Raw genomic sequence first — 26012 nt, forward strand, 5'->3', positions numbered from 1 at the left:
TCTTATACTGTTGTCCAATGATGTGTTGTTCAGGAGGCACTAGGTTTTCAGTCACCAAAGTGATACTGGCACCTGTGTCCCTGTAGGCCAAGGCCTCAACACCATTTATTGAAACTGTCTGCCTGTACTTATCCATTGTAAGGGGACAAGCAGCCAGTGTGGCAAGGCCAATGCCACTAGGTGTGACAGAAACTGTCTTGGGAGTGACTACCCCAGTTTCTACTATGGACCCAAAAGTGAACCCAACTACACCCTTAACTTGACTGTTGCCAGCAGTCCCACCACTATTACCACTACTGCTAGGGGCACTAGAGCTTGATGTATTAGTGGTGGTAGGCTCAGGGGGTTTACCTGGACAGGACTTATCCCATGGCCTATGGCCTCTGTTTTTACACACAAAGCACCAAGGCTTTTTAATGTGTGCAGGTTGAGAAGAAGAGGAAGAATTAGTTTTATCCCCACCCTCTGAAGAGTGTTTAAGATTTGAAGTGGGATCTTTGGTTTTACCCTTATCCCCATGCTTATCTTGAGATTTTTCACCATCTTTCTTCTTAATGTTCTCTTTGTCACCACCTGTATGAACTTTTCTGTTCACCCTTGTTCTGACCCATTTGTCTGCCTTCTTTGCCAATTCTTGGGGAGAGGTCAGATCAGAGTCCACCAAGTACTGGTGCAACAAATCAGACACACAATTATTAAGTATATGCTCTCTCAGGATTGTGTTATACAGGCTTTCATAATCAGTAACTTTACTGCCATGTAACCACCCCTCCAAGGCCTTCACTGAATGGTCAATGAAATTAACCCAGTCTTGTGAAGACTCCTTTTTGGTCTCTCTGAACTTTATCCTGTATTGTTCAGTGGTTAAGCCTTAACCATCCAGGAGTGCATTCTTAAGAACTTTGTAATCATTAGCTTCATTTTCTTTGACAGTAAGGAGCCTATCCCTACCTTTTCCACTAAATGATAGCCATAGGATAGCAGCCCACTGCCTTTGAGGGACATCCTGTACAGCACAGGCCCTCTCAAGTGCAGCAAACCACTTGTTAATGTCATCCCCCTCCTTATAAGGGGGAACTATCTTATGCAGATTCCTGGAATCATGCTCTTTTGCAGGATGACTATGGGGAATACTGCTGCTGCCACCATGGGTTTCTAAACCCAGTTTCTGTCCCTCCTTCTCTACTTCTAAAGTCTGTCTATCCAAATCCAGCTGTTGCTTCTTGAGCTTCAGTCTGGTTTGTTCCACTCTCAATCTATTGAGCTCCCTTTCTAACAATCTGTCATCAGGGTGGGGGGGAGGGACATGCCTTGAGGCAGAAGAATGGTGAGAATGGACAGAAGGAGACCTGTCCCTTACAGAGGACACCCTAACAGCTTGGCTAACAGAAACATCAGTACCACTGTGGTGTGAGTAAATGCTTTTGCTATGATGTGAGACAACACTATTTGTATGGTGTGACCCATCATCATTACCAACTATGCTAGACTGTCTAGTAATGGGCAGGCTAGGAAGTTTATTTCCTGAATCTTTTCCTGGGGGAGTCCCTGGATCAGATTGGGAACCATTAGCTACTTTTTCAACAGATGGGGCACTTCTTGCCTTATCTTGTTCTCTAAGCATGTTAAGTAACAATTCCAAGGAAGGATTCTTCCCTACACTCAAACCTCTCTCTATGCAGAGACTCCTTGCTCCTTTCCAGCTAAGGTGATCATATGCAAGTTTGGACAGATCAACATTTTGGCCTGTGCCAGACATTTTTAGAGAGAGTTAAAGTGATAGAAAAAGAGAAAAAAGTTTGTCAGAGCTTTAAGAAAGACTGGAAAAAAAAAACTTTTAAAACTTTTTAGAACTTTTTAGAAAGTTAGAAGTACTTTTCAGCACTTAGAAAAGAGTGAAAAGAGGAAATGCAAAACTTTTTGGCAATGTGTATATACACTGAACTTGTTTTGTATATTTTTCTCTTATGAAAAGTACAATGACAAGAGTGGTAAGTAGTCTCAAAGCACTTATCCCACCGCTGCACAACCAATGTAGGAGGCTGGACTGGCTTGTAGTGAGTACCTAGGGGTACTTGCACCTTGCACCAGGCCCAGTTATCCCTTATTAGTGTATAGGGTGTCTAGCAGCTTAGGCTGATAGATAATGGTAGCTTAGCAGAGCAGCTTAGGCTGAACTAGGAGACGTGTGAAGCTACTACAGTACCACTTAGTGTCATATGCACAATATCATAAGAAAACACAATACACAGTTATACTAAAAATAAAGGTACTTTATTTTTATGACAATATGCCATAGTATCTTAGAGTGTACCCTCAGTGAGAGGATAGGAAATATACAAAAGATATATATACACAATAGCAAAAATATGCAGTATAGTCTTAGAAAACAGTGCAAACAATGTATAGTTACAATAGGATGCAATGGGGAAACATAGGGATAGGGGCAACACAAACCATATACTCCAAAAGTGGAATGCGAACCACAAATGGACCCCAAACCTATGTGACCTTGTAGAGGGTCGCTGGGACTATTAGAAAATAGTGAGAGTTAGAAAAATAACCCTCCCCAAGACCCTGAAAAGTGAGTGCAAAGTGCACTAAAGTTCCCCTAAGGATAAAGAAGTCGTGTTAGAGGAATAATGCAGGAAAGACACAAACCAACAATGCAACAACGCTGGATTTCCAATCTGGGGTACCTGTGGAACAAGGGGACCAAGTCCAAAAGTCACAAGCAAGTCGGAGATGGGCAAATGCCCAGGAAATGCCAGCTGCGGGTGCAAAGAAGCTTCGACTGGACTGAAGAAGCTGCGGTTTCTGCAAGAACGCAAAGGGCTAGAGACTTCCCCTTTGGAGGAAGGATCCCACTTGCCTCATAGAGTCGTGCAGAAGTGTTTTCTCGCCGAAAGAATGCCAACAAGCCTTGCTAGCTGCAAATTGTGCGGTTAGCATTTTTGGACGCTGCTGCAGCCCAGGAGGGACCAGGAGGTCGCAAATTAGACCAGGAGGTAGAAGGGATGTCGAGCAAGAAAAGGAGCCCTCTTAGCAGCAGGTAGCACCCGGAGAAGTGCCAGAAACAGGCACTACGAGGATGCGTGAAATGGTGCTCACCCAAAGTTACACAAAGGAGTCCCACGTCGCCGGAGACCAACTTAGAAAGTCGTGCAATGCAGGTTAGAGTGCCGTGGACCCAGGCTTGGCTGTGCACGAAGGATTTCCGCCGGAAGTGCACAGGGGCCGGAGTAGCTGCAAAAGTCGCAGTTCCCAGCAATGCAGTCTAGCGAGGTGAGGCAAGGACTTACCTCCACCAATCTTGGACTGAAGAGTCACTGGACTGTGTGGGCCACTTGGACAGAGTTGCTGGATTCGAGGGACCTCGCTCGTCGTGCTGAGAGGAGACCCAAGGGACCGGTAATGCAGCTTTTTGGTGCCTGCGGTTGCAGGGGGACGATTCCGTCGACCCACGGGAGATTTCTTCGGAGCTTCTAGTGCAGAGAGGAGGCAGACTACCCCCACAGCATGCACCACCAGGAAAACAGTCGAGAAGGCGGCAGGATCAGCGTTACAGAGTTGCAGTAGTCGTCTTTGCTACTATGTTGCAGGTTTGCAGGCTTCCAGCGCGGTCAGCAGTCGATTCCTTGGCAGAAGGTGAAGAGAGAGATGCAGAGGAACTCGGATGAGCTCTTGCATTCGTTATCTAAAGTTTCCCCAGAGACAGAGACCCTAAATAGCCAGAAAAGAGGGTTTGGCTACTTAGGAGAGAGGATAGGCTACTAACACCTGAAGGAGCCTATCAGAAGGAGTCTCTGACGTCACCTGGTGGCACTGGCCACTCAGAGCAGTCCAGTGTGCCAGCAGCACCTCTGTTTCCAAGATGGCAGAGGTCTGGTGCACACTGGAGGAGCTCTGGACACCTCCCAGGAGAGGTGCAGGTCAGGGGAGTGGTCACTCCCGTTTCCTTTGTCCAGTTTCGCGCCAGAGCAGGGCTAAGGGGTCCCCTGAACCGGTGTAGACTGGCTTATGCAGAATTGGGCACATCTCTGCCCAACAAAGCATTTCCAGAGGCTGGGGGAGGCTACTCCTCCCCTGCCTTCACACCATTTTCCAAAGGGAGAGGGTGTCACACCCTCTCTCAGAGGAAGTTCTTTGTTCTGCCATCCTGGGCCAGGCCTGGCTGGACCCCAGGAGGGCAGATGCCTGTCTGAGGGGTTGGCAGCAGCAGCAGCTGCAGTGAAACCCCAGGAAGGGCAGTTTGGCAGTACCAGGGTATGTGCTACAGACCACTGGGATCATGGGATTGTGCCAACTATGCCAGGATGGTATAGAGGGGGCAATTCCATGATCATAGACATGTTACATGGCCATATTCGGAGTTACCATTGTGAAGCTACATATAGGTAGTGACCTATATGTAGTGCACGCGTGTAATGGTGTCCCCGCACTCACAAAGTCCGGGGAATTGGCCCTGAACAATGTGGGGGCACCTTGGCTAGTGCCAGGGTGCCCTCACACTAAGTAACTTTGCACCTAACCTTTACCAGGTAAAGGTTAGACATATAGGTGACTTATAAGTTACTTAAGTGCAGTGTAAAATGGCTGTGAAATAACGTGTGCATTATTTCACTCAGGCTGCAGTGGCAGGCCTGTGTAAGAATTGTCAGAGCTCCCTATGGGTGGCAAAAGAAATGCTGCAGCCCATAGGGATCTCCTGGAACCCCAATACCCTGGGTACCTCAGTACCATATATTAGGGAATTATAAGGGTGTTCCAGTAAGCCAATGTAAATTGGTAAAATTGGTCACTAGCCTGTTAGTGACAATTTGTATAGAGAGAGCATAACCACTGAGGTTCTGGTTAGCAGAACCTCAGTGAGACAGTTAGGCACCACACAGGGAACACATACATATAGGCCACAAACTTATGAGCACTGGGGTCCTGACTAGCAGGGTCCCAGTGACACATAACAAACATACTGAAAACATAGGGTTTTCACTATGAGCATTGGGCCCTGGCAAGCAGGATCCCAGTAAGACAGTGAAAACAGTGACAAACACCCTGACATACACTCACAAACAGGCCCAAAGTGGGGGTAACAAGGCTAGAAAGAGGCTACTTTCTCACAATTGGTACTTAGAAGAAATGTCAAAACTGTTCTTTACAAATCTCCCCTTTTCGAGTGAAACTCAGAAGCTTTTTCAAATTTCGTGACTTCCAGACATTCAATGGGACCAGTAGACTTGGCTCATTTACAAGATACTGGCTCTTCTTGTGCCGCCCTGCGGCCCCCTGCACAACGCCATGGGAACACTGTATCTGATGTTGTTGTAGCGCTAAACCTCAACAGAGCTGGATTAGCATCAACATTTTGACGCTAGCCCAGCAATGTTAAGGGGGCCCCATAGATCACAGCACAGCATCACCTTTAACGCCCGCCCTGAGCAGGCGTTAAAAAAATGACGCTATGTTGGCGCAGTGAAATCTTGTAGATTTCACTATGCCATTTCTGTGGGGCTTTTAACGGGGGAACGCCTACCTTGCATACATTATACCTCGCGCAGGTAAAATGTGGCACAAGACTTTGCAAACTGGTGCAATGGCGACAACCTGCCACTTTGAAAATATGACGCTTGGTGGGGGACTGTTTTGCACTGCCTTGGCGTAAAGAAAAATGACGCTAAGGTGGCACTAAATCCTTGTTAATGAGGCTCTTGGTGTTTCCATCCCGGGCTCCATTGTGGTTGGTCTAAAATCGCAACTCGGTCCTGGTCTACCATGACTATCGACTTATAATGCGTGCTCTATTTTTTGGCACCTTTTCACTTTAATTCTTTAAAAATAGATTTTTCTGGTTCCCCTTCTGGATTTTTTTTGTTTTGTTATCACTCTACTCATATCACTTTTGTCTTTACTTTAAAGTTAATTGTGGAGTTTTAATGTGTTTTGTCTGACTTGACTGATTTGTGCCATGTTAGCAGGGACTGAGTGCAGGTTTTTTTATTTTATTTGTGTGACATTGAGCAATTGGTGGCTTTATCCTTTGAGGTAAACCTTGTGCAGCGCAAGTAATAATTACTGATGATTTATGACCATGATTTATACTAATGATATATAGGAATGATCTGTGCTCATGATTCATATTAACGATTAATTCATATGATCCAGGCTCATCATTAACACTAATGATTCATGCACATAATCCTTTATTATAATTAGTACTAATGATTTATGCACATGATCTATGCTCATGAGTTATATTAATGATTTTTGCACTTCATCTTCACACATGATTTATATTAATGATGTATGCATATGATCTTCCCTCATGATTTATATTAATAATTTATTTACATGATCTTCTGTCATGAGTTATATAAATGATTTATGCACATGATCTAGGCTCATGATTTACATTAATGATTTATGCATATGATCTGTGCTTAGGATTTATATTAATGATTTATGCACATCATCTTCACTCATGATTTATGTTAATGATTTATGCACATGATTTATGCTCATGATTTATAATAATGATGTATGCACATGATCTCTGCTCATGCTTTATATTAATGATTCACACACATGATCTCTGCTCCTGATATATATTAATGATTTATGCACATGATCCATGCTTTATATTAATGATTTATGCACATAATCTTCACTCATGATTTATATTATTGATGTATGCACATGATCTTGGCTCGTGATTTATATTAATGATTTATGCACATGATCTGTGCTCATGATTTGTATTGATTTATTAAATGTATCTGTGCTCATGATTTATATTAAGGATGTATGCATGTGATCTTCACTCATGATTTATATTAGTGATGTATGCAGATGATGTAGGGTCATGATTTATATTAATGATTTATGCACATGATCTATGCTCATGATTTATATTAATGGCCTAGGCACATGATCTAGGCTCATGATTTATATTAATGATTTATGCACAAGATCTTCGTTCATGATTTATATTATTAACTTATGTATATGATCGATGACCATGAACTATGCTAATTATACACATGATCTGTGCTCATAGTTAATCCCACTAGCTTTATTCTTCATTGAATTTCTATTTTGCTAACACTTCATAATAAGAGTGTTTGAAGATTGTGTGAGTTTAGTTCAGATGCAATCTAAATTGCTCTTTACCTCACGTACCAGTATGTGCATTGCATGTGTCTTCTGGAAGCCTAAGTGCCACCTAGCCAGAGATGCGCGAGATTCCCTGGGTATCGTCAGCGTAGGGGATCAGATACCACTTTGTTTTCAAGTATTTAAATGTGATATAAGTTTAAAGCTGTCATGAAAATGACCTATGTGCACCTGTTTTAGACATTTAAACCTTAACCTACATATATAACTCTTATTGCTGGGGTTTAGCTTTCAAGAGACTCTAAGGCAGCTCTTCAAGCTTTAGGTCAGAAGTGTGTCATTGTTTAATTAGTAATGAATACTCATGCAGAGACACACCCTCATAACTGAGTCAATACATCTGAGCGAATGAAACAGCCCTTATATGGTGACCGTCCCCATGAGAGGTGACGAACCAATGAGACCCAACACCCACACCTTCCATCTGAACAGGTCCACGCTGCAGTACGGAGTAGTAACTCCTGAAGATGGAGAGTGGCCGTAAGAGGAGATGCGACTGAGTGACAAGAGCTGCTGACTTTGGAGCTGAGGAACTAGATTGGAATCTTAACCTCGGCCAATCATCCGGTGACTGTGGGTGGATCACTCACCTACCGGTGCCTGAAAATGTCGAACATAATCAGGTTCTGTTGCGCACAACACTAATGCACTGGGTCCACGTCTGAGCTATGAGAAACTGCACTATGCCCCACTGGTCACACATAAGTATGATCCCTGCTCTTGATATTGCTGGACCTAAGCTGCCTTCAACGCGGTTGAACACAGTCCTCACCCACACCCTGAAGTCTCAAATTGGATTCCTGGGAAATGTCCTAGAGTGGTCCTCCTCCCACCTTTCTAACCAACACTAGCTAATTGACATGGAGCCCCCCAAGTCTCAGAAGATTCCAGTTACATGTGGGGCCACCCAGAGTCCCATCCTGTCCCCTGTCTTCATTTTTAAGCTCCACATGAAGCCTCTGGGAACCCTTGTGCACAGGTTACAGCACATTCATCAATACACCGACGATACACAACTGTATTTGGAAATCTCCTCTGCTCCAGACACAAGCAATGATCTTACAACTTCTAGGCCTGAATGTCTAGAACCTACCTGAAGCTTAACCCCAATAACACAAGGGCAGCACAACTTTGCAGCTGACCTAAGGGCACACATTCTCTTTTAAAAGGTGTGCCAAGGTGCAAACAGGAAAGAGGGATCTGTGAGTAAGAAGGGCGCAGCTATGCGGGGTGCCTAACGTGATCTGTGTTTCGCTGTGCAGCTGCAACCCATCAGGACTTCGAGGAGGGATTAGAGATCCCTTTACAAGCAGGTGCAGTGAGTGACTGCACCCTCCTGCAAAGGGACGTTTGGCGGGATTTTTCCCACCAGGGGGCTGCCATCAGGGACTGCGCCTATAGTGCAGCTCCTGACAGCTTCTTTGCTGTTGCACCAGCGTCCATAATACAGCACGGGGGCAGAGGCAAAGGGATTCCATCACTTGCATTGGTTCATACCCCCATGTAAATGAGGGAATGCCCGCTTGAGGTGGCACTGGCACTTCATGTGTGCCAGCCCCATCAGCATTACAGAGGGACCCTTACAAGCATCTGCAGCCCCTTCTGTAATACAAGAGTGTCCCAGGGACGCACATCCCGGGGCACTTCCTGCGATACAAGCCCTGGATGACAAACTCACGAACCCTTGTGACCTTTGGTGCCCTCCACAGCCAGGATACCATCAGACTAGAAATAAAGAAATTCAAAAAGAAAAAAAGACAACAGGCCTTGCCCATCTGTTCACCCATGATGTGGAACAACATCCACATGCCCATCGGGACTGCCCAACCGTGTTCCAATTTAGAAAAAGGATGAAGGCGCATCTCTTCAAAGAACATGACAACATAGTGTAACCATCTACTTCCACTCTCAGAAACCAGCTGCCCCTCCAATCACGTTGGCACCTTCACCTTGGACCTTCGGGGGCTAGGCTGAGCTTCAGCTAGGCTCATGCTGTGCAAACAGCATATTCTTACAAACACATCTAAATACATACAACGAGCGACACTGAGGACAGGTAGAAAACCCACCCGTAAAAACATCTAGGAATGTGCCCTAAAGAGGCTACATGCTTGCCAGGGTCACCAGACTCTGCTGCTCATGGTGAACACGTTGTACATACAGATCTCATGGGTAAGCAGACCCTGGATCTCAGGACTGAAGACAATATTATTAAAGCTCAAATTATGAATGATTTCCATTTCAATAATACACACTGTAACTGCCTTTGAGGTTTAATAGCTTTCTAGTCATAGCGAAGAACATAGTAAAACGTTTGATCACGACTTACCACAACAGGAAGACCGCCCTAGAAGTGATTGAAAAGAGAGACTGTTAGAAAGGAGTGCATTCTGAGGGAGTTTACTCCCTTAAAGTCTCTTTTAGGGGTAGTTGTTCTCCAGCTATACAATTGGAGGCCTAACCGTCTCCCTGCTGACTCACTGTAGGTGGCCTGTACTCAGAGGTGTTGAAGGTAAGTGCCTGTTTGTAGGATTGCATTCTTTGCTGCATGTCTGCTGGATCTTACTTTTAGGAACTACGCATGAATTACAGGGTCCAAGAGCTGACAGAAGGTTTATGAAGTATGTCTGGAACCTTAAAGCAGTCACACTCCTGAAAACTAAGTGAATGTTGTTTTCATTTGAGGAAATCTATCGGTAAGTACTCTGGGAACACCACCAAAATAGCAAATGCTACTCCTCCTGTGAAAAATATATATTCCAGCAACAATTTCACAAGTAGTAAGTTGCAATGTGCAGTCCATGTGCACGGACCTTCTCCTGCGCTGTGTCTGTATTATTCAGGTAATATCTCTGCCAGTGCTTAATTTGTGCTTGTTGTTTCCGGTGCTGAGCACCGGCACGTATTTTTGAGGGACGGGGCTTCTTCTTCTGTCTCCAGCATTTGCTGCAAGCAACAGACACATACGGGAAAGATGGAGGAAGAGAAAAAGGAAAAAGCGTCACAATGGAGGAAAGCGGAAACCTGCAGGAGTGAGCTGAAGGGGCAGGCAGTCATGTAAATGGATTAAAGAGGCCAGAGATGGTTTCTGGATTAAGCTGTCTCAGTATTCCGTGCTTGCACATTTAAATGCAGCAGCCGAGTGTTGAAGAGGAGGGTTTTGGGCACCGGCACGTTTTTATTTACAAATTAAGCACTGATTCTCTGCATGAATCTGTAATATCGAGATCAGTCTTCTGTCTGAATCTGTATTATCCAGAGCACAGCTCTGCCTGAATCTGTATTATCCAGAGCAGAGCTATGTCTGAGCCTGTGTTACCCAGAGAAGAGATCTGCAGGACCATGTATTATTCAGAGCAGAGCTTTGCCTGAGCCTGTATTATCCAGAGCAGAGCTTTGCCTGAGCATTTATTATAGAGAGCAGAGCTTTGCTTGAGCCTGTATTATCCAGAGCAGAGCTTTGCCTGAGTCTGTGTTATCCAGAGCAGAGCTCTGCCTGAATCTGTATTATCAGCAGAGCTTTGCTTGAGTCTTTGTTATCCAGAGGGGAGATTTGCCTGAGTCTGTGTTATCCAGAGCAGAGCTCTGCCTGAGTCTGTATTATCAGCAGAGCTTTGCCTGAGCCTGTATTATACAGAGCAGAGCTTTGCCTGAGTCTGTGTTATCCAGGGCAAAGCTCTGCCTGAATCTGTATTATCCAGAGCGGAGCTCTGTCTGAGCCTCTATTATACAGAGCAGAGCTCTGTCGGAGCCTGTATTATACAGAGCAGAGCTTTGCCTGAGCCTGTGTTATCCAGAGCAGAGCTTTACCTGAGTCTGTGTTATCCAGAGCAGAGCTCTGCCTGAGTCTGTATTATCAGCAGAGCTCTGCCTGAGTCTGTATAATCCAGAGGGGAGATTTGCCTGAGTCTGTATTATCCAGAGCCGAGCTCTGCCTGAGTCTGTATTACCCGGAGCAGAGCTTTGCCTGAGTCTGTGTTATCCAGAGGGGAGCTTTGCCTGAGTCTGTATTATCCAGAGGGGAGATTTTCCTGAGTCTGTATTATCCGGAGCAGAGCTCTGCCTGAGTCTGTGTTATCCAGAGCAGAGCTCTGCCTGAGTCTGTATTATCAGCAGAGCTCTGTCTGAGTCTGTGTTATCCAGAGCAGAGCTCTGCCTGAATCTGTATTATCCAGAGCAGAACTCTGTCTGAGCCTCTATTATACAGAGCAGAGCTCTGCCGGAGCCTGTATTATACAGAGAAGAGGTTTGCCTGAGCCTGTATTATCCAGAGCAGAGCTTTGCCTGAGTCTGTGTTATCCAGAGCAGAGCTCTGCCTGAGTCTGTATTATCAGCAGAGCTCTGTCTGAGTCTGTATTATCTAGAGGGGAGATTTGCCTGAGTCTGTATTATCCAGAGCAGAGCTCTGCCTGAGTCTGTATAATCTGGAGCAGAGCTCTGTCTGAGCCTCTATTATACAGAGAAGAGGTCTGCCGGAGCCTGTATTATACAGAGCAGAGCTTTGCCTGAGCCTGTATTACCCAGAGCAGAGCTTTACCTGAGTCTGTGTTATCCAGAGCAGAGCTTTACCTGAGTTTGTGTTATCCAGAGCAGAGCTCTGCCTGAGTCTGTATTGTCCGGAGCAGAGCTTTGCCTAAGTCTATGTTATCCAGAGGGGAGGTTTGCCTGAGTCTGTATTATCCAGAGGGGAGATTTGCCTGAGTCTGTATTATCCAGAGCAGAGCTCTGCCTCAGTCTGTGTTATCCAGAGCAGAGCTCTGCCTGAGTCTGTGTTATCCAGAGCAGAGCTCTGCCTGTGTCTGTATTATCCAGAGGGGAGATCTGCCTGAGTCTGTGTTATCCAGAGCAGAGCTTTGCCTGAGTCTATGTTATCCAGAGGGGAGATTTGCCTGAGTCTGTGTTATCCAGAGCAGAGCTCTGCCTTAGTCTGTATTATCAGCAGACCTCTGCCTGAGTCTGTGTTATCCAGGGCAGAGCTCTGCCTCAATCTGTATTATCCAGAGCAGAGCTCTGTCTCAGCCTCTATTATACAGAGCAGAGCTTTGCCTGAGCCTGTATTATCCAGAGCAGAGCTTTGCCTGAGTCTGTGTTATCAAGAGCAGAGCTCTGCCTGAGTCTGTGTTATCCAGAGCACAGCTCTGCCTGAATCTGTATTATCCAGGGGGGAGATTTGCCTGAGTCTGTATTATCCAGAGCAGAGCTCTGCCTGAGTCTGTATTATCCAGAGCAGAGCTCTGTCTGAGCCTCTATTATACAGAGCAGAGCTCTGCCTGGGCCTGCATTATACAGAGCATAGCTTTGCCTGAGTCTGTATTATCCAGAGCAGAGCTCTGCCGGAGTCTGTGTTATCCAGGGCAGAGCTCTGCCTGAATCTGTATTATACAGAGCAGAGCTCTGCTGGAGCCTGTATTATACAGAGCAGAGCTTTGCCTGCGCCTGTATTATACAGAGCAGAGCTTTGCCTGAGCCTGTGTTATCCAGAGCAGAGCTTTACCTGAGTCTGTGTTATCCAGAGCAGAGCTCTGCCTGAGTCTGTATTATCAGCAGAGCTCTGCCTGAGTCTGTATAATCCAGAGGGGAGATTTGCCTGAGTCTGTATTATCCAGAGCAGAGCTCTGCCTGAGTCTGTATTACCCGGAGCAGAGCTTTGCCTGAGTCTGTGTTATCCAGAGGGGAGCTTTGCCTGAGTCTGTATTATCCAGAGGGGAGATTTTCCTGAGTCTGTATTATCCGGAGCAGAGCTCTGCCTGAGTCTGTGTTATCCAGAGCAGAGCTCTGCCTGAGTCTGTATTATCAGCAGAGCTCTGTCTGAGTCTGTGTTATCCAGAGCAGAGCTCTGCCTGAATCTGTATTATCCAGAGCAGAGCTCTGTCTCAGCCTCTATTATACAGAGCAGAGCTTTGCCTGAGCCTGTATTATCCAGAGCAGAGCTTTGCCTGAGTCTGTGTTATCAAGAGCAGAGCTCTGCCTGAGTCTGTGTTATCCAGAGCACAGCTCTGCCTGAATCTGTATTATCCAGGGGGGAGATTTGCCTGAGTCTGTATTATCCAGAGCAGAGCTCTGCCTGAGTCTGTATTATCCAGAGCAGAGCTCTGTCTGAGCCTCTATTATACAGAGCAGAGCTCTGCCTGGGCCTGCATTATACAGAGCATAGCTTTGCCTGAGTCTGTATTATCCAGAGCAGAGCTCTGCCGGAGTCTGTGTTATCCAGGGCAGAGCTCTGCCTGAATCTGTATTATCAGCAGAGCTCTGCTGGAGCCTGTATTATACAGAGCAGAGCATTGCCTGCGCCTGTATTATACAGAGCAGAGCTTTGCCTGAGCCTGTGTTATCCAGAGCAGAGCTTTACCTGAGTCTGTGTTATCCAGAGCAGAGCTCTGCCTGAGTCTGTATTATCAGCAGAGCTCTGCCTGAGTCTGTATAATCCAGAGGGGAGATTTGCCTGAGTCTGTATTATCCAGAGCAGAGCTCTGCCTGAGTCTGAATTACCCGGAGCAGAGCTTTGCCTGAGTCTGTGTTATCCAGAGGGGAGCTTTGCCTGAGTCTGTATTATCCAGAGGGGAGATTTTCCTGAGTCTGTATTATCCGGAGCAGAGCTCTGCCTGAGTCTGTGTTATCCAGAGCAGAGCTCTGCCTGAGTCTGTATTATCAGCAGAGCTCTGTCTGAGTCTGTGTTATACAGAGCAGAGCTCTGCCTGAATCTGTATTATCCAGAGCAGAACTCTGTCTGAGCCTCTATTATACAGAGCAGAGCTCTGCCGGAGCCTGTATTATACAGAGCAGAGGTTTGCCTGAGCCTGTATTATCCAGAGCAGAGCTTTGCCTGAGTCTGTGTTATCCAGAGCAGAGCTCTGTCTGAGTCTGTATTATCAGCAGAGCTCTGTCTGAGTCTGTATTATCCAGAGGGGAGATTTGCCTGAGTCTGTATTATCCAGAGCAGAGCTCTGCCTGAGTCTGTATTATCTGGAGCAGAGCTCTGTCTGAGCCTCTATTATACAGAGAAGAGGTCTGCCGGAGCCTGTATTATACAGAGCAGAGCTTTGCCTGAGCCTGTATTACCCAGAGCAGAGCTTTACCTGAGTCTGTGTTATCCAGAGCAGAGCTTTACCTGAGTTTGTGTTATTCCAGAGCAGAGCTCTGCCTGAGTCTGTATTGTCCGGAGCAGAGCTTTGCCTAAGTCTATGTTATCCAGAGGGGAGGTTTGCCTGAGTCTGTATTATCCAGAGGGGAGATTTGCCTGAGTCTGTATTATCCAGAGCAGAGCTCTGCCTCAGTCTGTGTTATCCAGAGCAGAGCTCTGCCTGAGTCTGTGTTATCCAGAGCAGAGCTCTGCCTGTGTCTGTATTATCCAGAGGGGAGATCTGCCTGAGTCTGTGTTATCCAGAGCAGAGCTTTGCCTGAGTCTGTGTTATCCAGAGGGGAGATTTGCCTGAGTCTGTGTTATCCAGAGCAGAGCTCTGCCTTAGTCTGTATTATCAGCAGACCTCTGCCTGAGTCTGTGTTATCCAGGGCAGAGCTCTGCCTCAATCTGTATTATCCAGAGCAGAGCTCTGTCTCAGCCTCTATTATACAGAGCAGAGCTTTGCCTGAGCCTGTATTATCCAGAGCAGAGCTTTGCCTGAGTCTGTGTTATCAAGAGCAGAGCTCTGCCTGAGTCTGTGTTATCCAGAGCACAGCTCTGCCTGAATCTGTATTATCCAGGGGGGAGATTTGCCTGAGTCTGTATTATCCAGAGCAGAGCTCTGCCTGAGTCTGTATTATCCAGAGCAGAGCTCTGTCTGAGCCTCTATTATACAGAGCAGAGCTCTGCCTGGGCCTGCATTATACAGAGCATAGCTTTGCCTGAGTCTGTATTATCCAGAGCAGAGCTCTGCCGGAGTCTGTGTTATCCAGGGCAGAGCTCTGCCTGAATCTGTATTATCAGCAGAGCTCTGCTGGAGCCTGTATTATACAGAGCAGAGCTTTGCCTGCGCCTGTATTATACAGAGCAGAGCTTTGCCTGAGCCTGTATTATCCAGAGCAGAGCTCTGTCTGAGCCTGTATTATCCTGAGCAGAGCTCTGCCTGAGTCTGTATTATCAGCAGAGCTCTGCCTGAGTCTGTATTATCCAGAGGGGAGATTTGCCTGAGTCTGTATTATCCAGAGCAGAGCTCTGCCTGAGTCTGTATTATCCGGAGCACAGCTTTGCCTGAGTCTGTGTTATCCAGAGCAGAGCTCTGCCTGAGTCTGTATTATCAGCAGAGCTCTGCCTGAGTCTGTATTATCCGGAGCAGAGCTTTGCCTGAGTCTATGTTATCTGGAGCATAGCTTTGCCTGAGTCTGTGTTATCTGGAGCAGAGATCTTCCTGAGTCTGTGTTATCCAGAGCAGAGCTCTGCCTGAGTCTGTATTATCAGCAGAGCTCTGCCTGAGTCTGTATTATCTGGAGCTCAGCTTTGCCTGAGTCTGTGTTATCCGGAGCAGAGCTCTTCCTGAGTCTGTGTTATCCGGAGCAGAGCTCTGCCTGAGTCTGTATTATCAGCAGAGCTCTGCCTGAGTCTGTATTATCTAGAGGGGAGATTTGCCTGAGTCTGTATTATCCAGAGTAGAGCTCTGCCTGAGTCTGTATTATCCGGAGCACAGCTCTGCCTGAGTCTGTGTTATCCAGAGCAGAGCTCTGTATGAGTCTGTGTTATCCAGAGCAGAGCTCTGCCTGAGTCTGTGTTATCCAGAGCAGAGCTCTGCCTGAGTCTGTATTATACAGAGCAGAGCTTTGCCTGAGTCTGTGTTATCCAGAGCAGAGCTCTGCCTGAGTCTGTGTTATCCAGTGCAGAGCTCTGCCTGAGTCTGTGTTATCAGCAGAGCTCTGCCTGAGTCTGAGTTATCCAGAGCAGAGCTTTGCCTGAGTCTGTGTTATCCAGAGATCTCTCTGAGCCTCTATTATACAGAGCAGAGCTCTGCCTGAGCCTGTATTATACAGAGCAGAGCTTTGCCTCAGTCTGTGTTATCCAGAGCAGAGCTCTGCCTGAGTCTGTATTATTCAGTGCAGAGCTCTGCCTGAGTCTGTGTTATCAGCAGAGCTCTGCCTGAGTCTGTGTTATCCAGAGCAGAGCTCTGCCTGAGTCTGTGTTATCAGCAGAGCTCTGCCTGAGTCTGTGTTATCCAGAGCAGAGCTCTGCCTGAGTCTGTGTTATCCAGAGCAGAGCTTTGCCTGAGTCTGTCTTATCCAGAGGGGAGATTTGCCTAAGTCTGTGTTATCCAGAGCAGAGCTTTGCCTGAGTCTGTGTTATCAGCAGAGCTCTGCCTGAGTCTGTGATATCCAGAACAGAGCTCTGCCTGAGTCTGTGTTATCCAGTGCAGGTATCTTCCTGAGACAGCATCATCCTAGCTGGACCAGTGGGAGACTTGCTAAGTTGTGTGTTGTCCTAGGTCCTTGAAGCAGGATTCTTCCTCTGCCTGGAGCTGTCTCAATGCTAGGATTCATTCTGGGGATTTAATTTGATGCTTCCAGACAAGAAAAAGACATAAGGGGCTGTACTCACCAGAAGGCCACCCTGGAGGAGATAAAAAAGAGGAAAAGATGAGGAGCGGACGAGCAGCGGCATTAATAACAAGATGAAAACTCAGTCATAACTCCCTGAAATGTCCCTCACACAGTGGTATCTGCTACATCACCGCTCCAGCAGCCAGAAACAAGCACATATACTCTGCATCATGACATGCAGTGGTGACCTCTGGTGGGTACCGAGGAGTGAGACTGTATAGCACTCTGCATCATGATATGCAGTGGTGACCTGTGGTGGGTGCGGAGGAGTGAGACTGCATAGCACTCTGCATCATGACATGCAGTGGTGACCTGTGTTGGGCGCGGAGGAGTGAGACTGTACAGCACTCTGCATCATGACATGCAGTGGGTGACCTGTGGTGGGCGCGGAGGAGTGAGACTGTATAGCACTCTGCATCATGACATGCAGAGGGTGACCTGTGGTGGGTGCTGAGGAGTGAGACTGTATAGCACTCTGCATCATGACATGCAGTGGGTGACCTGTTGTGGGCGCGGAGCAGTGAGACTGTATAGCACTCTGCATCATGAAATGCAGTGGGTGACCTGTGGTGGGTGCGGATGAGTGAGACTGTATAGCACTCTGCATCATGACATGCAGTGGGTAACCTGTGGTGGGCGCAGAGGAGTGAGACTGTATAGCACTCTGCATCATGACATGCAGTGGGTGACCTGTGGTGGGCGCGGACGAGTGAGACTGTATAGCACTCTGCATCATGACATGCAGTGGATGACCTGTGGTGGGCGCGGAGGAGTGAGACTGTATAGCACTCTGCATCATGACATGCAGTGGGTGACCTGTGGTGGGCGCGGAGGAGTGAGACTGTATAGCACTCTGCATCATGAGATGCAGTGGTGGACCTGTGGTGGGCGCGGAGGAGTGAGACTGTATAGCACTCTGCATCATGACATGCAGTGGTGACCTGTGGTGGGCGCGGAGGAGTGAGACTGTATAACACTCTGCATCATGACATGCAGTGGGTGACCTGTGGTGGGCGCGGAGGAGTGAGACTGTATAGCACTCTGCATCATGACATGCAGTGGTGGCCTGTGGTGGGTGCGGAGGAGTGAGACTGTATAGCACTCTGCATCATGACATGCAGTGGGTGACCTGTGGTGGGCGCGGAGGAGTGAGACTGAATAGCACTCTGCATCATGACATGCAGTGGTGACCTGTGGTGGGTGCGGAGGAGTGAGACTGTATAGCACTCTGCATCATGACATGTAGTTGGTGACCTGTGGTGGGCGCGGAGGAGTGAGACTGTATAGCACTCTGCATCATGACATGCAGTGGTGGACCTGTGGTGGGCGCAGAGGAGTGAGACTGTATAGCACTCTGCATCATGACATGCAGTGGGTGACCTGTGGTGGGTGCGGAGGATTGAGACTCTATAGCACTCTGCATCATGACATGCAGTGGGTGACCTGTGGTGGGCGCGGAGGAGTGAGACTGTATAGCACTCTGCATCATGACATGCAGTGGGTGACCTGTGGTGGGCGAGGAGGAGTGAGACTGTATAGCACTCTGCATCATGACATGCAGTGGGTGACCTGTGGTGGGCACGGACGAGTGAGACTGTATAGCACTCTGCATCATGACATGCAGTGGTGACCTGTGGTGGGCGCGGAGGAGTGAGACTGTATAGCACTCTGCATCATGACATGCAGTGGGTGACCTGTGGTGGGCGCGGAGGACTGAGACTGTACAGCACTCTGCATCATGACATGCAGTGGTGACCTGTGGTGGGTGCGGAGGAGTGAGACTGTAGGGCACTCTGCATCATGACATGCAGTGGGTGACCTGTGGTGAGCGCGGAGGAGTGAGACTGTACAGCACTCTGCATAATGACATGCAGTGGTGACCTGTGGTGGGCGCGGAGGAGTGAGACTGTACAGCACTCTGCATCATGACATGCAGTGGGTGACGTGTGGTGGGCGCGGAGGAGTGAGACTGTATAGCACTCTGCATCATGACATGCAGTGGTGACCTGTGGTGGGCGCGGAGGAGTGAGACTGTATAGCACTCTGCATCATGACATGCAGCGGTGACCTGTGGTGGGCGCGGAGGAGTGAGACTGTATAGCACTCTGCATCATGACATGCAGTGGGTGACCTGTGGTGGGCGCGGAGGACTGAGACTGTACAGCACTCTGCATCATGACATGCAGTGGTGACCTATGGTGGGCGCGGAGGAGTGAGACTGTATAGCACTCTGCATCATGACATGCAGTGGTGACCTGTGGTGGGCGAGGAGGAGTGAGACTGTATAGCATCCTGCATCATGACATGCAGTGGGTGACCTGTGGTGGGCACAGACGAGTGAGACTGTATAGCACTCTGCATCATGCCATGCAGTGGGTGACCTGTGGTGGGCGGGGAGGAGTGAGACTCTATAGCACTCTGCATCATGACATGCAGTGGTGACCTGTGGTGGGCGCGGAGGAGTGAGACTCTATAGCACTCTGCATCATGACATGCATTGGGTGACCTGTGGTGGGTGCGGAGGAGTGAGACTGTATAGCACTCTGCATCATGACATGCAGTGGTGGCCTGTGGTGGGTGCGGAGGAGTGAGACTGTACAGCACTCTGCATCATGACATGCAGTGGTGACCTGTGGTGGGCGCGGAGGAGTGAGACTGTACAGCACTCTGCATCATGACATGCAGTGGGTGACCTTTGGTGGGCGCGGAGGAGTGAGACTGTATAGCACTCTGCATCATGACATGCAGTGGTGACCTGTGGTGGGTGCGGAGGAGTGAGACTGTATAGCACTCTGCATCATGACATGCAGTGGGTGACCTGTGGTGGGCGCGGAGGACTGAGACTGTATAGCACTCTGCATCATGACATGCAGTGGTGACCTGTGGTGGGCGCGGAGGACTGAGACTGTACAGCACTCTGCATCATGACATGCAGTGGTGACCTGTGGTGGGTGCGGAGGAGTGAGACTGTATAGCACTCTGCATCATGACATGTAGTTGGTGACCTGTGGTGGGCGCGGAGGAGTGAGACTGTATAGCACTCTGCATCATGACATGCAGTGGTGACCTGTGGTGGGTGCGGAGGAGTGAGACTGTATAGCACTCTGCATCATGACATGTAGTTGGTGACCTGTGGTGGGCGCGGAGGAGTGAGACTGTATAGCACTCTGCATCATGACATGCAGTGGTGGACCTGTGGTGGGTGCGGAGGAGTGAGACTGTATAGCACTCTGCATCATGACATGCAGTGGGTGACCTGTGGTGGGTGCGGAGGAGTGAGACTCTATAGCACTCTGCATCATGACATGCAGAGGTGACCTGTGGTGGGCGCGGAGGAGTGAGACTGTATAGCACTCTGCATCATGACATGCTGTGGTGACCTGTGGTGGGCGCGGAGGAGTGAGACTGTAAAGCACTCTGCATCATGACATGCAGTGGGTGACCTGTGGTGGGTGCTGAGGAGTGAGACTGTATAGCACTCTGCATCATGACATGCAGTGGGTGACCTGTGGTGGGTGCTGAGGAGTGAGACTGTATAGCACTCTGCATCATGACATGCAGTGGGAGACCTGTGGTGGGTGCGGAGGAGTGAGACTGTATAGCACTCTGCATCATGACATGCAGTGGGTGACCTGTGGTGGGCGCGGAGGAGTGAGACTGTATAGCACTCTGCATCATGACATGCAGTGGGTGACCTGTGGTGGGCACGGACGAGTGAGACTGTATAGCACTCTGCATCATGACTTGCAGTGGTGACCTGTGGTGGGCGCGGAGGAGTGAGACTGTATAGCACTCTGCATCATGACATGCAGTGGGTGACCTGTGGTGGGCGCGGAGGACTGAGACTGTACAGCACTCTGCATCATGACATGCAGTGGTGACCTGTGGTGGGTGCGGAGGAGTGAGACTGTAGGGCACTCTGCATCATGACATGCAGTGGGTGACCTGTGGTGAGCGCGGAGGAGTGAGACTGTACAGCACTCTGCATAATGACATGCAGTGGTGACCTGTGGTGGGCGCGGAGGAGTGAGACTGTACAGCACTCTGCATCATGACATGCAGTGGGTGACGTGTGGTGGGCGCGGAGGAGTGAGACTGTATAGCACTCTGCATCATGACATGCAGTGGTGACCTGTGGTGGGCGCGGAGGAGTGAGACTGTATAGCACTCTGCATCATGACATGCAGCGGTGACCTGTGGTGGGCGCGGAGGAGTGAGACTGTATAGCACTCTGCATCATGACATGCAGTGGGTGACCTGTGGTGGGCGCGGAGGACTGAGACTGTACAGCACTCTGCATCATGACATGCAGTGGTGACCTATGGTGGGCGCGGAGGAGTGAGACTGTATAGCACTCTGCATCATGACATGCAGTGGTGACCTGTGGTGGGCGAGGAGGAGTGAGACTGTATAGCATCCTGCATCATGACATGCAGTGGGTGACCTGTGGTGGGCACAGACGAGTGAGACTGTATAGCACTCTGCATCATGCCATGCAGTGGGTGACCTGTGGTGGGCGGGGAGGAGTGAGACTCTATAGCACTCTGCATCATGACATGCAGTGGTGACCTGTGGTGGGCGCGGAGGAGTGAGACTCTATAGCACTCTGCATCATGACATGCAGTGGGTGACCTGTGGTGGGTGCGGAGGAGTGAGACTGTATAGCACTCTGCATCATGACATGCAGTGGTGGCCTGTGGTGGGTGCGGAGGAGTGAGACTGTACAGCACTCTGCATCATGACATGCAGTGGTGACCTGTGGTGGGCGCGGAGGAGTGAGACTGTACAGCACTCTGCATCATGACATGCAGTGGGTGACCTTTGGTGGGCGCGGAGGAGTGAGACTGTATAGCACTCTGCATCATGACATGCAGTGGTGACCTGTGGTGGGTGCGGAGGAGTGAGACTGTATAGCACTCTGCATCATGACATGCAGTGGGTGACCTGTGGTGGGCGCGGAGGACTGAGACTGTATAGCACTCTGCATCATGACATGCAGTGGTGACCTGTGGTGGGCGCGGAGGACTGAGACTGTACAGCACTCTGCATCATGACATGCAGTGGTGACCTGTGGTGGGTGCGGAGGAGTGAGACTGTATAGCACTCTGCATCATGACATGTAGTTGGTGACCTGTGGTGGGCGCGGAGGAGTGAGACTGTATAGCACTCTGCATCATGACATGCAGTGGTGACCTGTGGTGGGTGCGGAGGAGTGAGACTGTATAGCACTCTGCATCATGACATGTAGTTGGTGACCTGTGGTGGGCGCGGAGGAGTGAGACTGTATAGCACTCTGCATCATGACATGCAGTGGTGGACCTGTGGTGGGTGCGGAGGAGTGAGACTGTATAGCACTCTGCATCATGACATGCAGTGGGTGACCTGTGGTGGGTGCGGAGGAGTGAGACTCTATAGCACTCTGCATCATGACATGCAGAGGTGACCTGTGGTGGGCGCGGAGGAGTGAGACTGTATAGCACTCTGCATCATGACATGCTGTGGTGACCTATGGTGGGCGCGGAGAAGTGAGACTGTAAAGCACTCTGCATCATGACATGCAGTGGGTGACCTGTGGTGGGTGCTGAGGAGTGAGACTGTATAGCACTCTGCATCATGACATGCAGTGGGTGACCTGTGGTGGGTGCTGAGGAGTGAGACTGTATAGCACTCTGCATCATGACATGCAGTGGGAGACCTGTGGTGGGTGCGGAGGAGTGAGACTGTATAGCACTCTGCATCATGACATGCAGTGGGTGACCTGTGGTGGGCGCGGAGGAGTGAGACTGTAGAGCACTCTGCATCATGACATGCAGTGGGTGACCTGTGGTGGGTGCGGATGAGTGAGACTGTAGAGCACTCTGCATCATGACATGCAGTGGGTAACCTGTAGTGGGCGCGGAGGAGTGAGAGTGTATAGCACTCTGCATCATGACATGCAGTGGGTGACCTGTGGTGGGTGCGGAGGAGTGAGAGTGTACAGCACTCTGCATCGTGACATGCAGTGGTGACCTGTGGTGGGCGCGGAGGAGTGAGACTGTATAGAACTCTGCATCGTGACATGCAGTGGTGACCTGTGGTGGGCGCGGAGGAGTGAGACTGTATAGCACTCTGCATCGTGACATGCAGTGGTGACCTGTGGTGGGTGCGGAGGAGTGAGACTGCAGAGCACTTTGCATCGTGACATGCAGTGGTGACCTGTGGTGGGCGCGGAGGAGTGAGACTGTATAGCATTCTGCATTGTGACATGCAGTGGTGACCTGTGGTGGGTGCGGAGGAGTGAGACTGTAGAGCACTCTGCATCATGACATGCAGTGGTGACCTGTGGTAGGTGCGGGGGAGTGAGACTATATAGCACTCTGCATCATGACATGCAGTTGGTGACCTGTGGTGGGTGCGGAGGAGTGAGACTGTATAGCACTCTGCATCATGACATGCAGTGGGTGACCTGTGGTGGGCGCGGAGGAGTGAGACTGTATAGCACTCTGCATCATGACATGCAGTGGTGACCTGTGGTGGGCGCGGAGGAGTGAGACTGTATAGCACTCTGCATCATGACATGCAGTGGTGACCTGTGGTGGGCGCGGAGGACTGAGACTGTATAGCACTCTGCATCATGACATGCAGTGGGTAACCTGTGGTGGGCGCGGAGGAGTGAGACTGTACAGCACTCTGCATCATGACATGCAGTGGGTGACCTGTGGTGGGCGCGGAGGACTGAGACTGTACAGCACTCTGCATCATGACATGCAGTGGTGACCTGTGGTGGGCGCGGAGGAGTGAGACTGTACAGCACTCTGCATCATGACATGCAGTGGTGACCTGTGGTGGGCGCGGAGGAGTGAGACTGTACAGCACTCTGCATCATGACATGCAGTGGGTGACCTGTGGTGGGCGCGGAGGAGTGAGACTGCATAGCACTCTGCATCATGACATGCAGTGGGTGACCTGTGGTGGGCGCGGAGGAGTGAGACTGCATAGCACTCTGCATCATGACATGCAGTGGGTGACCTGTGGTGGGCGCGGAGGAGTGAGACTGCATAGCACTCTGCATCATGACATGCAGTGGGTGACCTGTGGTGGGCGCGGAGGAGTGAGACTGCATAGCACTCTGCATCATGACATGCAGTGGGTGACCTGTGGTGGGCGCGGAGGAGTGAGACTGCATAGCACTCTGCATCATGACATGCAGTGGGTGACCTGTGGTGGGCGCGGAGGAGTGAGACTGCATAGCACTCTGCATCATGACATGCAGTGGGTGACCTGTGGTGGGCGCGGAGGAGTGAGACTGCATAGCACTCTGCATCATGACATGCAGTGGGTGACCTGTGGTGGGCGCGGAGGAGTGAGACTGTATAGCACTCTGCATCATGACATGCAGTGGGTGACCTGTGGTGGGCGCGGAGGAGTGAGACTGTATAGCACTCTGCATCATGACATGCAGTGGGTGACCTTTGGTGGGCGCGGAGGAGTGAGACTGTATAGCACTCTGCATCATGACATGCAGTGGTGACCTGTGGTGGGTGCGGAGGAGTGAGACTGTATAGCACTCTGGATCATGACATGCAGTGGGTGACCTGTGGTGGGCGCGGAGGAGTGAGACTGTATAGCACTCTGCATCATGACATGCAGTGTTGATCTGTGATGGGTGCGGAGGAGTGAGACTGTATAGCACTCTGCATCATGACATGCAGTGGGTGACCTGTGGTGGGCGCGGAGGAGTGAGACTGTATAGCACTCTGCATCATGACATGCAGTGGGTGACCTATGGTGGGCGCGGAGGAGTGAGACTGTATAGCACTCTGCATCATGACATGCAGTGGGTGACCTGTGGTGGGTGCGGAGGAGTGAGACTGCATAGCACTCTGCATCATGACATGCAGTGGGTGACCTGTGGTGGGTGAGGAGGAGTGAGACTTTATAGCACTCTGCATCATGACATGCAGTGGTGACCTGTGGTGGGTGCGGAGGAGTGAGACTGTATAGCACTCTGCATCATGACATGCAGTGGTGACCTGTGGTGGGTGCGGAGGAGTGAGACTGCATAGCACTCTGCATCATGACATGCAGTGGGTGACCTGTGGTGGGTGAGGAGGAGTGAGACTGTATAGCACTCTGCATCATGACATGCAGTGGGTGACCTGTGGTGGGTGCGGAGGAGTGAGACTCTATAGCACTCTGCATCATGACATGCAGAGGTGACCTGTGGTGGGCGCGGAGGAGTGAGACTGTATAGCACTCTGCATCATGACATGCTGTGGTGACTTGTGGTGGGCGCGGAGGAGTGAGACTGTATAGCACTCTGCATCATGACATGCAGTGGGTGACCTGTGGTGGGTGCTGAGGAGTGAGACTGTATAGCACTCTGCATCATGACATGCAGTGGGTGACCTGTGGTGGGTGCTGAGGAGTGAGACTGTATAGCACTCTGCATCATGACAAGCAGTGGGAGACCTGTGGTGGGCGCGGAGGAGTGAGACTGTACAGCACTCTGCATCATGACATGCAGTGGTGACCTGTGGTGGGTGCGGAGGAGTGAGACTGTATAGCACTCTGCATCATGACATGCAGTGGGTGACCTGTGGTGGGCGCGGAGGAGTGAGACTGTAGAGCACTCTGCATCATGACATGCAGTGGGTGACCTGTGGTGGGTGCGGATGAGTGAGACTGTAGAGCACTCTGCATCATGACATGCAGTGGGTAACCTGTAGTGGGCGCGGAGGAGTGAGAGTGTATAGCACTCTGCATCATGACATGCAGTGGGTGACCTGTGGTGGGCGCGGAGGAGTGAGAGTGTACAGCACTCTGCATCATGACATGCAGTGGTGACCTGTGGTGGGCGCGGAGGAGTGAGACTGTATAGCACTCTGCATCGTGACATGCAGTGGTGACCTGTGGTGGGCGCGGAGGAGTGAGACTGTATAGCACTCTGCATCGTGACATGCAGTGGTGACCTGTGGTGGGTGCGGAGGAGTGAGACTGCAGAGCACTTTGCATCGTGACATGCAGTGGTGACCTGTGGTGGGCGCGGAGGAGTGAGACTGTATAGCATTCTGCATCGTGACATGCAGTGGTGACCTGTGGTGGGTGCGGAGGAGTGAGACTGTAGAGCACTCTGCATCATGACATGCAGTGGTGACCTGTGGTAGGTGCGGAGGAGTGAGACTGTATAGCACTCTGCATCATGACATGCAGTTGGTGACCTGTGGTGGGTGCGGAGGAGTGAGACTGTATAGCACTCTGCATCATGACATGTAGTTGGTGACCTGTGGTGGGCGCGGAGGAGTGAGACTGTATAGCACTCTGCATCATGACATGCAGTG

This window comes from Pleurodeles waltl, chromosome 5 (assembly GCF_031143425.1).
Source record: "Pleurodeles waltl isolate 20211129_DDA chromosome 5, aPleWal1.hap1.20221129, whole genome shotgun sequence".
NCBI classification, from domain to species: Eukaryota; Metazoa; Chordata; class Amphibia; order Caudata; family Salamandridae; genus Pleurodeles; species Pleurodeles waltl.